Below are 12,358 nucleotides of genomic sequence, written 5' to 3' on the forward strand. Positions count from 1 at the left end.
TCTCTAGGGTTTACAGAGAATGGTCCGAAAAAGAAAAAAAATCCAGTGAGCGGCAGTTCTGTGGGCGGAAATGCCTTGTTGATGCCAGAGGTCAGAGGAGAATGGGCAGACTGGTTCGAGCTGATAGAAAGGCAACAGTGACTCAAATCGCCACCCGTTACAACCAAGGTAGGCCTAAGAGCATCTCTGAACGCACAGTGCGTCGAACTTTGAGGCAGATGGGCTACAGCAGCAGAAGACCACACCGGGTACCACTCCTTTCAGCTAAGAACAGGAAACTGAGGCTACAATTTGTACAAGCTCATCGAAATTGGACAGTAGAAGATTGGAAAAACGTTGCTTGGTCTGATGAGTCTCGATTTCTGCTGCGACATTCGGATGGTAGGGTCAGAATTTGGCATAAACAACATGAAAGCATGGATCCATCCTGCCTTGTATGGAGCATCTTTGGGATGTGCAGCCGACAAATCTGCGGCAACTGTGTGATGCCATCATGTCAATATGGACCAAAATCTCTGAGGAATGCTTCCAGCACCTTGTTGAATCTATGCCACGAAGAATTGAGGCAGTTCTGAAGGCAAGAGGGGGTCCAACCCGTTACTAGCATGGTGTACCTAATAAAGTGGCCGGTGAGTGTATATATATATATATATATATATATATATATATATATATATATATATATATATATATATATATATATATATATATATATATATATATATATATATATATATATACAGTTGTGGCCAAAATTATTGACACCCCTGCAATTCTGTCAGATAATACTCAGTTTCTTCCTGAAAATGATTGCAAACACAAATTCTTTGTTATTATTATCTTCATTTAATTTGTCTTAAATGAAAAAACACAAAAAGAATTGTCCTAAAGCCAAATTGGATATAATTCCACAACAAACATAAAAAAGGGGGTGGACAAAATTATTGGCACTGTTCGAAAAATCATGTGATGCTTCTCTAATTTGCGTAATTAACAGCACCTGTAACTTACCTGTGGCACCTAACAGGTGTTGGCAATAACTAAATCACACTTGCAGCCAGTTGACATGGATTAAAGTTGACTCAACCTCTGTCCTGTGTCCTTGTGTGTACCACATTGAGCATGGAGAAAAGAAAGAAGACCAAAGAACTGTCTGAGGACTTGAGAAACCAAATTGTGAGGAAGCATGAGCAATCTCAAGGCTACAAGTCCATCTACAAAGACCTGAATGTTCCTGTGTCTACCGTGCGCAGTGTCATCAAGAAGTTTAAAGCCCATGGCACTGTGGCTAACCTCCCTAGATGTGGACGGAAAATAAAAATTGACAAGAGATTTCAACGCAAGATTGTGCGGATGTTGGATAAAGAACTTAGACTAACATCCAAACAAGTTCAAGCTGCCCTGCAGTCCGAGGGTACAACAGTGTCAACCCATACTATCCGTCGGCGTCTGAATGAAAAGGGTCTGTATGGTAGGAGACCCAGGAAGACCCCACTTCTTACCCCGAGACATAAAAAAGCCAGGCTGGAGTTTGCCAAAACTTACCTGAAAAAGCCTAAAATGTTTTGTCAGAATGTTCTCTGGTCAGATGAGACAAAAGTAGAGCTTTTTGGGCAAAGGCATCAACATAGAGTTTACAGGAGAAAAAAAGAGGCTTTCAAAGAAAAGAACATGGTCCCTACAGTCAAACATGGCGGAGGTTCCCTGATGTTTTGGGGTTGCTTTGCTGCCTCTGGCACTGGACTGCTTGACCGTGCGCATGGCATTACAAAGTCTGAAGACTACCAACAAGTTTTGCAGCATAATGTAGGGCCCAGTGTGAGAAAGCTGGGTCTCCCTCAGAGGTCATGGGTCTTCCAGCAGGACAATGACCCAAAACACACTTAAAAAAACACTAGAAAATGGTTTGAGAGAAAGCCCTGGAGACTTCTATGGTGGCCAGGAATGAGTCCAGACCTGAATCCCATAGAACACCTGTAGAGAGATCTAAAAATGGCAGTTTGGAGAAGGCACCCTTCAAATATCAGGGACCTGGAGCAGTTTGCCAAAGAAGAATGGTCTAAAATTCCAGCAGAGCATTGTAAGAAACTCATTGATGGTTACCGGAAGCGGTTGGTCGCAGTTATTTTGGCTAAAGGTTGTGCAACCAAGTATTAGGCTGAGGGTGCCAATACTTTTGTCTGGCCCATTTTTGGAGTTTTGTGTGAAATGATCAATGTTTTGCTTTTTTCTTCATTCTCTTTTGTGATTTTTCAATTAAGACAAATTAAATGAAGATAATAATACCAAAGAATTTGTGATTGCAATCATTGTCAGGAAGAAACTATATATTATTAGTATTATCTGACAGAATTGGAGGGGTGACAATACTTTTGGCCACAACTATATATATATATATATATATATATATATATATATATATATATATACAGTGGGTACGGAAAGTATTCAGACTCCTTTAAATTTTTCACTCTTTGTTTAATTGCAGTCATTTGGTAAATTCATAAAAGTTCATTTTTTTCTCATTAATGTACACTCTGCCCCTATCTTGACTGAAAGAACAGAAATGTAGAAATTTTTGCAAATTTATTAAAAAAGAAAAACTGAAATATCCCATAGTCATACTGTAAGTATTCAGGCCCTTTGCTCAGTATTGAGTAGAAGCACCCTTTTGAGCTAGTACAGCCATGAGCAGGGCCGGTTTTAGGCAAAGTGGGGCCCTGTTCAAAAGTTTAAAATGGGGCCCCAAATGCTGACATATTGCACGTCACACAGAAGCATTTCTTTTGTGTTTCCGTGATCTGATCTCAGGCCGCTAAACGAGTGTGATCGACAATATTGAAGTCGTTCGCTTTTTTCCCGGCCTCTTTACACCAACTGAGAAAGAATGATGGGAACAGAACAATCACTATTAGATCAATCTGTCCCCATACAGTATCATGTTATCAGCAGCACATCTATAGTTTACACCGGATGATGTGCTGCTGAGAACAAGGATTTATGTTCCCACATAAACAATCCAATCACTCGATGAATATGCATCAATTTGCTTGTTTAGTATAATACACCCCATAGTCCTCTACATAGTATAATGTGCACCACAGTCCTCCATATTGTAAAATGCACACCTCATAGTCCTCCATATAATATTATGTGCCCCATAGTACTCCATATAGTATAATACACTTCCCATAGTCCTCCATATAGTATAATACACTGCCTATAGTCCTCCATATATTAAAATACACTCCTCAGTCCTTCATATAGTATTATACACTCCCCATAGTCCTCCATATACTGTAGTATAATACACTCCTCATAGTCTGCCTTATATTAAAATACACTCCTCAGTCCTACATACAGTATAATACACTCCTCATAGTCCTCCATATAGTATAATACACTCCTCATAGTCCTCCATATAGTATAATACACTCCTCATAGTCCTCCATATATTAAAATACACTCCTCAGTCCTACATACAGTATAATACACTCCTCATAGTCCTCCATATAGTATTATACACTCCCCATAGTCTTCCATATAGTAAAATGCACTCCTCAGTCCTCCATATAGTATAATATACTCCTCAGTCCTCCATATAGTACAATGCACACCTCATAGTCCTCCATATAGTATAATATACTCCTCAGTCCTCCATATAGTACAATGCACACCTCATAGTCCTCCATATAGTATAATACACTATATGGAGGACTGAGGAGTGTAATACACTCCTCAGTCCTCCATATAGTATAACACACTCCTCATAGTGCTCCATATAGTATAATACACTCCTCATAGTCCTCCGTATATTAAAATACACTGCTTAGTCCTCCATATATTAAAATACACTCCTCATAGTGCTCCATATAGTATAATGCACCGCCATAGTCATCCATGTAGTACAATTCACTTCCCATAGTATAATGCACCCCATAGTTCTTCATATAGTATAATGTACACCCCATAGTCCTCAATACAGTATAATTCAGCCCATATATAGTATAATGCTGCCTCCCCACAGAATATAATGTAACCCCCCAATAGAATATAATGCAGCCCCCTCATTTAGTATAATGCAGCCCCTTCATACAATATATGGCAGCCTCCTCATAGAGTATAATGCAGCCCCCAATAGAATATAATGTAGACCCTCCATAGAATACAATGTAGCCCTCCTCATATAGTATAATGCAGCCCCCCACAGAATATAATGTAGCACCCTCAGAGTATAATGAAGCTACCCCATACAATATAATCTAGCCCCCATAGAATATAATGCAGCCCCCATAAAATACAATGCAGCCCCCTCATAGAGTTTGATGCAATCACCCCTCATAGAATATAATGCATTTAATACATAGATTAAATTTAATACATAGATTATAATGTAGCCCCCATAGAATATAATACAGCCCACTTCCCCATAGAATATAATGTAGCCCCATCAAAGAATATGATGCAATCCTCCCTCATAGAATACAATGTAGCCCCCCAGAGTATATAATACAGCCAACCTCCCCATAGAATATAATACAGCCTCCATAGAATATAATGTAGCCCCCCAGAGAATATAGTACAGCCCCCATAGAATATAATGTAGCCCCCCAGATAATGTAATACAGGCAACCTCCCCATAGAATATAATACAGCCCCCCATAGAATATAATGTAGCCCCCAGAGTATAATACACCCCCCATAGAATATAATGTAGCCCCCCAGAGAATATAATACAGGCCACCTTCCCATAGAATATAATGTAGCCCCAAAGAGTATGATGCAATCCTCCCCCATATAATATATTGCAGCCCCATAGAATATAATACAGCCCCCCATTGAATATAATGTAGGCTCCCATAGAATATAATACAGCCCTCCCCCATAGAATATAATACAGCCCTCCCCCATAGAATATAATACAGCCCTTCCCATAAAATATAATACAGCCCTCCCCCATAGACTCTAACACAGCCCTCCCCATAGAATATAATACAGCCATCCCCTATAGAATCTAATGCAGCCCCCCATAGAATATAATACAGCCCTCCCCCATAGAATATAATACAGCTCTCCCCATAGAATATAATACAGCCCTCCCCCATAGAATCTAATAAAGCCCTCCCCATAGAATATAATACAGCCACCCACAGAATATAATACAGCCCTCTCCATAGAATATAATACAGCCCTCCCCCATAGAATATAATACAGCCCTCCCCCATAGAATATAATACAGCCCTCCCCATAGAATATAATACAGCCCTCCCCATAGAATATAATACAGCCCTCCCCATAGAATATAATACAGCCCTCCCCCATAGAATATAATACAGACCTCCCATAGAATATAATACAGCCCTCCCCCATAGAATCTAATACAGCCCCCCACAGAATATAATACAGCCCTCCCCCATAGAATATAATACAGCTCTCCCCCATGTAATCTAATACAGCCCTTCCCATAGAATCTAATACAGCCCCCATGGAATCTAATACAGCCCTCCCCCACAGAATCTAATACAGCCCCCATAGAATGTAATACAGCCCTCCCCCATAGAATGTAATACAGCCCCCCAATAGAATATAATACAGCCCTCCCCCCATAGAATCTAATACAGCCCCCATAGAATCTAATACAGCCCCCAATAGAATATAATACAGCTCTGCATAGAATCTAATACAGCCCTCCATAGAATCTAATAAAGTCCCCCATAGAATATAATACAGCCCACCCCATGAAATCTAATACAGCCCTCCCCATAGAATATAATACAGCTCTCCATAGAATATATTACAGCCCTCCATAGAATCTAATACAGCCCTCCATAGAATCTAATAAAGTCCCCCATAGAATATAATACAGCCCTCCCCATGAAATCTAATACAGCCCTCCCCATAGAATATAATACAGCCCTCCCCAATATAATCTAATACAGCCCCCCACAGAATATAACACAGCTCTCCCCCATAGAATATAATACAGCCCTCTCATAGAATATAATACAGCCCTCCCCCATGTAATCTAATACAGCCCCCCACAGAATATAATACAGCCCTCCCCCATAAAATATATTATAGCCCCAGAGAATCTAATACAGCCCTCCCCCACAGAATGTAATACAGCCCTCCCCCATAGAATCTAATACAGCCCCCAATAGAATATAATACAGCCTTCCCCATATAATCTAATTCAGCCCTCCATAGAATCTAATACAGCCCCCATAGAATCTAATACAGCCCCTCCCCACAGAATCTAATACAGCCCTACCCCATAGAATATAATACAGCCCACCATAGAATATAATATAGCCCACCCCATATAATCTAATACAGCCCCCATAGAATATAATACAGCTCTCCCCTATAGAATATAATACAGCCCCCTTAGAATCTAATACAGCCCCCATAGAATATAATACAGCCCTCCATAGAATCTAATACAGCCCTCCATGGAATCTAATACAGCCCCCCATAGAATATAATACAGCCCTCCCCCATAGAATATAGTGTAGCCGACCTCCCCCCGGGAATGGCCCCACAGTCCAGTAATCACTCATGGATATATTAAAAAAAAAAGCAACACAATCCTCACCTCTCCTCATGCCCTGTGCTGCTCCCGGCTCGGCTCTGGTCTCAGCGGCTGCAGTCTGCCTGGCAGACAGCATCCCGCAGTATCAGAGGCAGAGGGGAATGATAGGAGAGGGAGCGTCAGCTGATGATCTCTCCTCCATAATTGCTTTGAACTGTACCGGCGTCTATGACCACCGGTATAGTTCAATGCGGCAGCGGTGGTGGGGGGCAGTCGGCGCTGGTGGGGGGAGTCGATGCTGGTGGTAGGCAACTGGCTGGGGGCCCCTGGGGGAGCAGGGACCCTAGGCAGCTGCCTGGTCTGCCTGCTGCTAACGCTGACCCTGGCCATGAGTCTTCTTGGGAATGATGCAACAACTTTTTCACCCCTGGATTTGGGGATCCTCGGCCATTCTTCCTTGCAGATCCTCTCCAGTTCCGTCAGGTTGGGTGGTGAATGTTGGTGGACGCCATTTTCAGGTCTCTCCAGAGATGCTCCATTGGGTTTAGGTCAGGGCTCTGGCTGGGCCGGTCAAGAATGGTCACAGAGTTGTTCTGCAGCCACTCCTTTGTTATTTTAGCTGTGTGCTTAGGGTCATTGTCTTGTTGGAAGGTGAACCTCCGGCCAAGTCTGAGGTCCAGAGCACTCTGGAAGAGGTTTTCATCCAATATATGGAGTAATATATTGGGTAATAATGTATGGGGTAATATATGTGGTAATATATGTGGTAATGTATGGTGTAATGTAGTGGGTAAAAGAGTAATGTATGGAATAATATATGGGGTAATATGGTATAATGTACAGAGAAATATATGGGGTAATGTATAGAGTAATGTATGGAGTAATTTATGCGGTAATGTATAGAAGAATATATGGGGTAACATATGGTGTAATATACTCCATATATTACTCCATATACAACCCCTGGCATAAATTATGGAATTACCGGCCTTGGAGGATGTTCATTCAGTTGTTTAATTGTGTAGAAAAAAAGCCGATCACAGACATGGCACAAAACTAAAGTCATTTCAAATGGCAACTTTCTGGCTTTAAGAAACACTAAAAGAAATCAAGAACAAAAAATGTGGTAGTCAGTAATGGTTACTTTTTTAACCAAGCGTAGGGAAAAAATTATGGAATCACTCAATTCTGAGGAAAAAATTATGGAATCATGAAAAACAAACAAAACAAAAACACTCCAACACATCACTAGTATTTTGTTGCACCACCTCTGGCTTTTATACCAGCTTGCAGTCTCTGAGGCCTGGACTTAATGAGTGTCACACAGTACTCTTCATCAATCTGGCTCCAACTTTCTCTGACTACTGTTTGCCAGATCAGCTTTGCAGGTTGGAGCCTTGTCATGGACCATTTTCTTCAACTTCCATCAAAGATTTTCAATTGGATTGAGATCCGGACTATTTGCAGGCCATGACATTGACCTTATGTGTCTTTTTACAAGGAATGTTTTTACAGTTTTTGCTCTATGGCAGGATGCATTATCATCTTGAAAAATGATTTCATGATCCCCAAACATCCTTTCAATTGATGGGACAAGAAAAGTGTCCAAAATATCAACATAAACTTGTGCATTTGTTGAAGACTAGATGGTGGCCCGATTCTAACGCATCGGGTATTCTAGAATATGCATGTCCACGTAGTATATTGCCCAGCCAGGTAGTATATTGCCCAGCCACGTAGTATATTGCACAGCCCACGTAGTATATTGCACAGCCATGTAGTATATTGCACAGCAATGTAGTATATAGCACAGCCACGTAGTATATTGCACAGCCCACGTAGTATATTGCACAGCCATGTAGCATATTGCCCAGCCTCGTAGTATATTGCACAGCCCACATAGTATATTGCACAGCCCACGTAGTATATTGCACAGCTATATAGTATATTGCCCAGCCACGTAGTATATTGCACAGCCCACATAGTATATTGCACAGCCCACGTAGTATATTGCACAGCTATATAGTATATTGCCCAGCCACGTAGTATATTGCACAGCCCACGTAGTATATTGCACAGCCCACGTAGTATATTGCCCAGCCACGTAGCATATTGCACAGCCCATGTAGTATATTGCACAGCCCATGTAGTATATTGCCCAGCCATGTAGTATATAGCACAGCCACAGAGTATATAGCACATCCCAAGTAGTATATACTCACCTTCCGTCCGCATGCTGTCGCAGCCGTCATGAATAACCGCGGCCGTCATCACTGACCGCGGCCGCAAATTTAGTCCCTGGCTTTTTGCGGCGGTAGGCCCAACAGCGTCCATGGTTCCGGCCGGCTCTGCCTTCCTCACAGCGACTCCGCCCTCTTTGCGGCGCTTCTGGCCGGGCCTGTACTGGCTGGCCGCGACCTGTGGCCACTAATTTAGTCCCCGGCTTTTTGCGGCGGTAGGCCCAACAGCGTCCATGGTCCCGGCCGGCTCCGCCTTTCTCATGGCGACTCCGCCCCCTTTGCGGCGCTTCTGGCCGGGCCTGTACTGGCTGGCCGCGACCTGTGGCCACTAATTTAGTCCCTGGCTTTTTGCCGGGGTAGGCCCAACAGTGCCCATGGTCCCGGCTGGCTCCGCCCTCCTCATGGCGACTCCGCCCCCTTTACAGCACTTGTGGCCGGGCCTGTATGGAGTGGGCGGGGACTCGCTGTGCATACTTGCTGGCCTCCCCTGACCTTTTGTCTACGCCCACTGGCTGGTCTCGACCAATGAATATCCGGGACAGACAGACGGAAGTACCCCTTAGACAATTATATAGTAGATGTAATGACAGCCGTCTCCCCAGTGCCTTTACCTGACATGCAGCCCCATATCATCAATGACTGTGGAAATTTGCATGTTCTCTTCAGGCAGTCATCTTTATCAATCTCATGGGAACGGCACCAAACAAAAGTTCCAGCATCATCACCTTGCCCAATGCAGATTCGCGATTCATCACTGAATATGACTTTCTTCCAGTCATCCACAGTCCACGATTGCTTTTCCTAGCCCATTGTAACCTTGTTTTTTTCTGTTTAGGTGTTAATGATGGCTTTCGTTTAGCTTTTCTGTATGTAAATCCCATTTCCTTTAGGCGGTTTCTTACAGTTCGGTCACAGACGTTGACTCCAGTTTCCACCCATTCGTTCCTCATTTGTTTTGTTTGGCATTTCCTATTTTGGAGACATATTGCTTGAAGTTTCCGGTCTTGACGCTTTGATGTCTTCCTTGGTCTACCAGTATGTTTGCCTTTAACAACCTTCCCATGTTGTTTGAATTTGGTCCAGATTTTAGACACAGCTGACTGTGAACAACCAACATCTTTTGCAACATTGCGTGATGATTTGCCCTCTATTAAGAGTTTGATAATCCTCTCCTTTGTTTTAACTAACATCTCCCGTGTCGGAGCCATGATTCATGTCAGTCCACTTGGTGCAACAGTTCTCCAAGGTGTGATCACTCCTTTTTAGATGCAGACTAACGAGCAGATCTAATTTGATGCAGGTGTTAGTTTTGGGTATGAAAATTTACAGGGTGATTCCATAATTTTTTCCTCAGAATTGAGTGATTCCATAATTTTTCCCCTATGCTTGGTTAAAAAAAGTAACCATTACTGACTACCACATTGTTTGTTCTTGATTTCTTTTAGTGTTTCTTAAAGCCAGAAAGTTGCCATTTGAAATTACTTTAGTTTTGTGCCATGTCTGTGATCTGCTTTTTTCTACAAAATTAATCAACTGAATTAACATCCTCCAAGGCCGGGGATTCCATCATTTTTGCCAGGGGTTGTATTACCCCATATATTCTTCTATACATTACTGCATAAATTACTCCATACATTAACCCCTTTCTGACCTCGGATGGGATAGTACGTCCGAGGTCAGAAGCCCCACTTTGATGCAGGCTCCGGCGGTGAGCCTGCATCAAAGCCGGGACATGTCAGCTGTTTTGAACAGCTGACATGTGCCTGTAATAGGCGCGGGCAGAATCGCGATCTGCCCGCGCCTATTAACTAGTTAAAGGGAACCTGTCACCCCCAAAATCGCTGGTGAGGTAAGCTAACCGGCATTAGGGGCTTATCTACAGCATTCTGTAATGCTGTAGATAAGCCGCCGATGTTACCTGAAAGAGGAGAAAAAGACGTTAGATTATACTCACCCAGGGTCGGTCCCGCTGCGGTCCGGTCGGATGGGTGTCTCCGGTCCGCTCCGGCGCCTCCCATCTTCGTTCCTTGACATCCTCTTCGGGTATTTACGCTGCGGCTCCGGTGCAGGCGTACTTTGTCTGCTCTGTTGAGGGCAGAGCAAAGTACTGCAGCGCGCAGGTGCCGGAAAGGTCAGAGAGGCCCAGCGCCTGCGCACTGCAGTATTTTGCTCACAGGATCGGAGGTCGGCGATGCTTCAGAATAGTAACCATAGAGGTCCTTGAGACCTCGATGGTTACTGATCCCCGGCAGCTGTGAGCGCCACCCTGTGGTCGGCGCTCATAGCACACCAGCAATTCTGCTACATAGCAGCGAACATCAGATCGCTGCTATGTAGCAGAGACGATCGCGCTGTGCCTGCTTCTAGCCTCCTATGGAGGCTATAGAAGCATGGCAAAAGTTAAAAAAAAAAGTTACAAAAATTTGAAAAAAATAAAAAAAATATAAAAGTTTAAATCACCCCCCTTTCGCCCCAATCAAAATAAATCAATAAAAAAAATCAAATCTACACATATTTGGTATCGCCGCGTTCAGAATCGCCATATTTGGTCGCCGCGACATTGCATTAAAATGCAATAATGGGCGATCAAAAGAACTTATCTGCACCAAAATGCTATCATTAAAAACGCGAGCTCGGAACACAAAAAATAAGCCCTCAACCGACCCCAGATCATGAAAAATGGAGATGCTACGAGTATTGGAAAATGGCGCAATTTATTTTTTTTTTTTTAGCAAAGTTTGGAATTTTTTTTCACCACTTAGATAAAAAATAACCTAGTCATGTTAGGTGTCTATGAACTCGTAATAACCTGGAGAATCATAATGGTGGGTCAGTTTTAGCATTTAGTGAACCTAGCAAAAAAGCCAAACAAAAAACAAGTGTGGGATTGCACTTTTTTTTGCAATTTCACCGCACTTGGAATCTTTTTCCCGTTTTCTAGTACACAACATGGTAAAACCAATGATGTCGTTCAAAAGTGCAACTTGTCCTGCAAAAAATAAGCCCGGACATGGCCAAATTGATGGAAAAATAAAAAAGTTATGGCTCTGGGAAGGAGGGGAGCGAAAAACGGAAAATCCCAAGGTCATGAAGGGGTTAAACATTACCCTATACATTACCCCATATATTACTCCATATATGTGGTAATGTACGGGGTACTGTTTTTACTGTTTTGTGTATGGAGTAATGTATGGGGTAATGTGTAGAGGAATATATGGAGTAATATATGGGGTAATGTATGGAGTAATGTGTGGGGTAATATATGTGGGGTATATTGCCACATATATTACACCATATATTCTTCTATACATTGCCGCATTAATTACTATATACATTACCCCATATATTACCCCATATATGTGGTAATGTATGGGGTAATGTTTTGTGTATGGAGTAATATATGGGGTAATATACAAGGTATTATATAGACTAATGCATGGAGTAATGTATAGAGGAATATATGGGGTAATGTATAGAAGAATATGTGGGGTAATATATGGGAAACATATAGAGGAATAAATGGGGTAATATATAGAGGAATATATAGAGGAATATATAGAGTAGTATATGGGGTAATATATGATGA

The 12,358-nt window shown here is 42.3% G+C and overlaps 1 protein-coding gene across 5 annotated transcripts in view; it reads left to right on the forward strand.

Annotated features, from left to right (window-relative positions):
• Positions 1-12,358, forward strand: part of DYNC1I1 (dynein cytoplasmic 1 intermediate chain 1) — a 481,016-nt gene that overhangs the window by 399,502 nt on the left and 69,156 nt on the right. The gene's annotated exons all lie outside the window — the stretch shown is intronic.

This window comes from Ranitomeya variabilis, chromosome 6, assembly GCF_051348905.1.
Source record: "Ranitomeya variabilis isolate aRanVar5 chromosome 6, aRanVar5.hap1, whole genome shotgun sequence".
NCBI classification, from domain to species: domain Eukaryota; kingdom Metazoa; phylum Chordata; class Amphibia; order Anura; family Dendrobatidae; genus Ranitomeya; species Ranitomeya variabilis.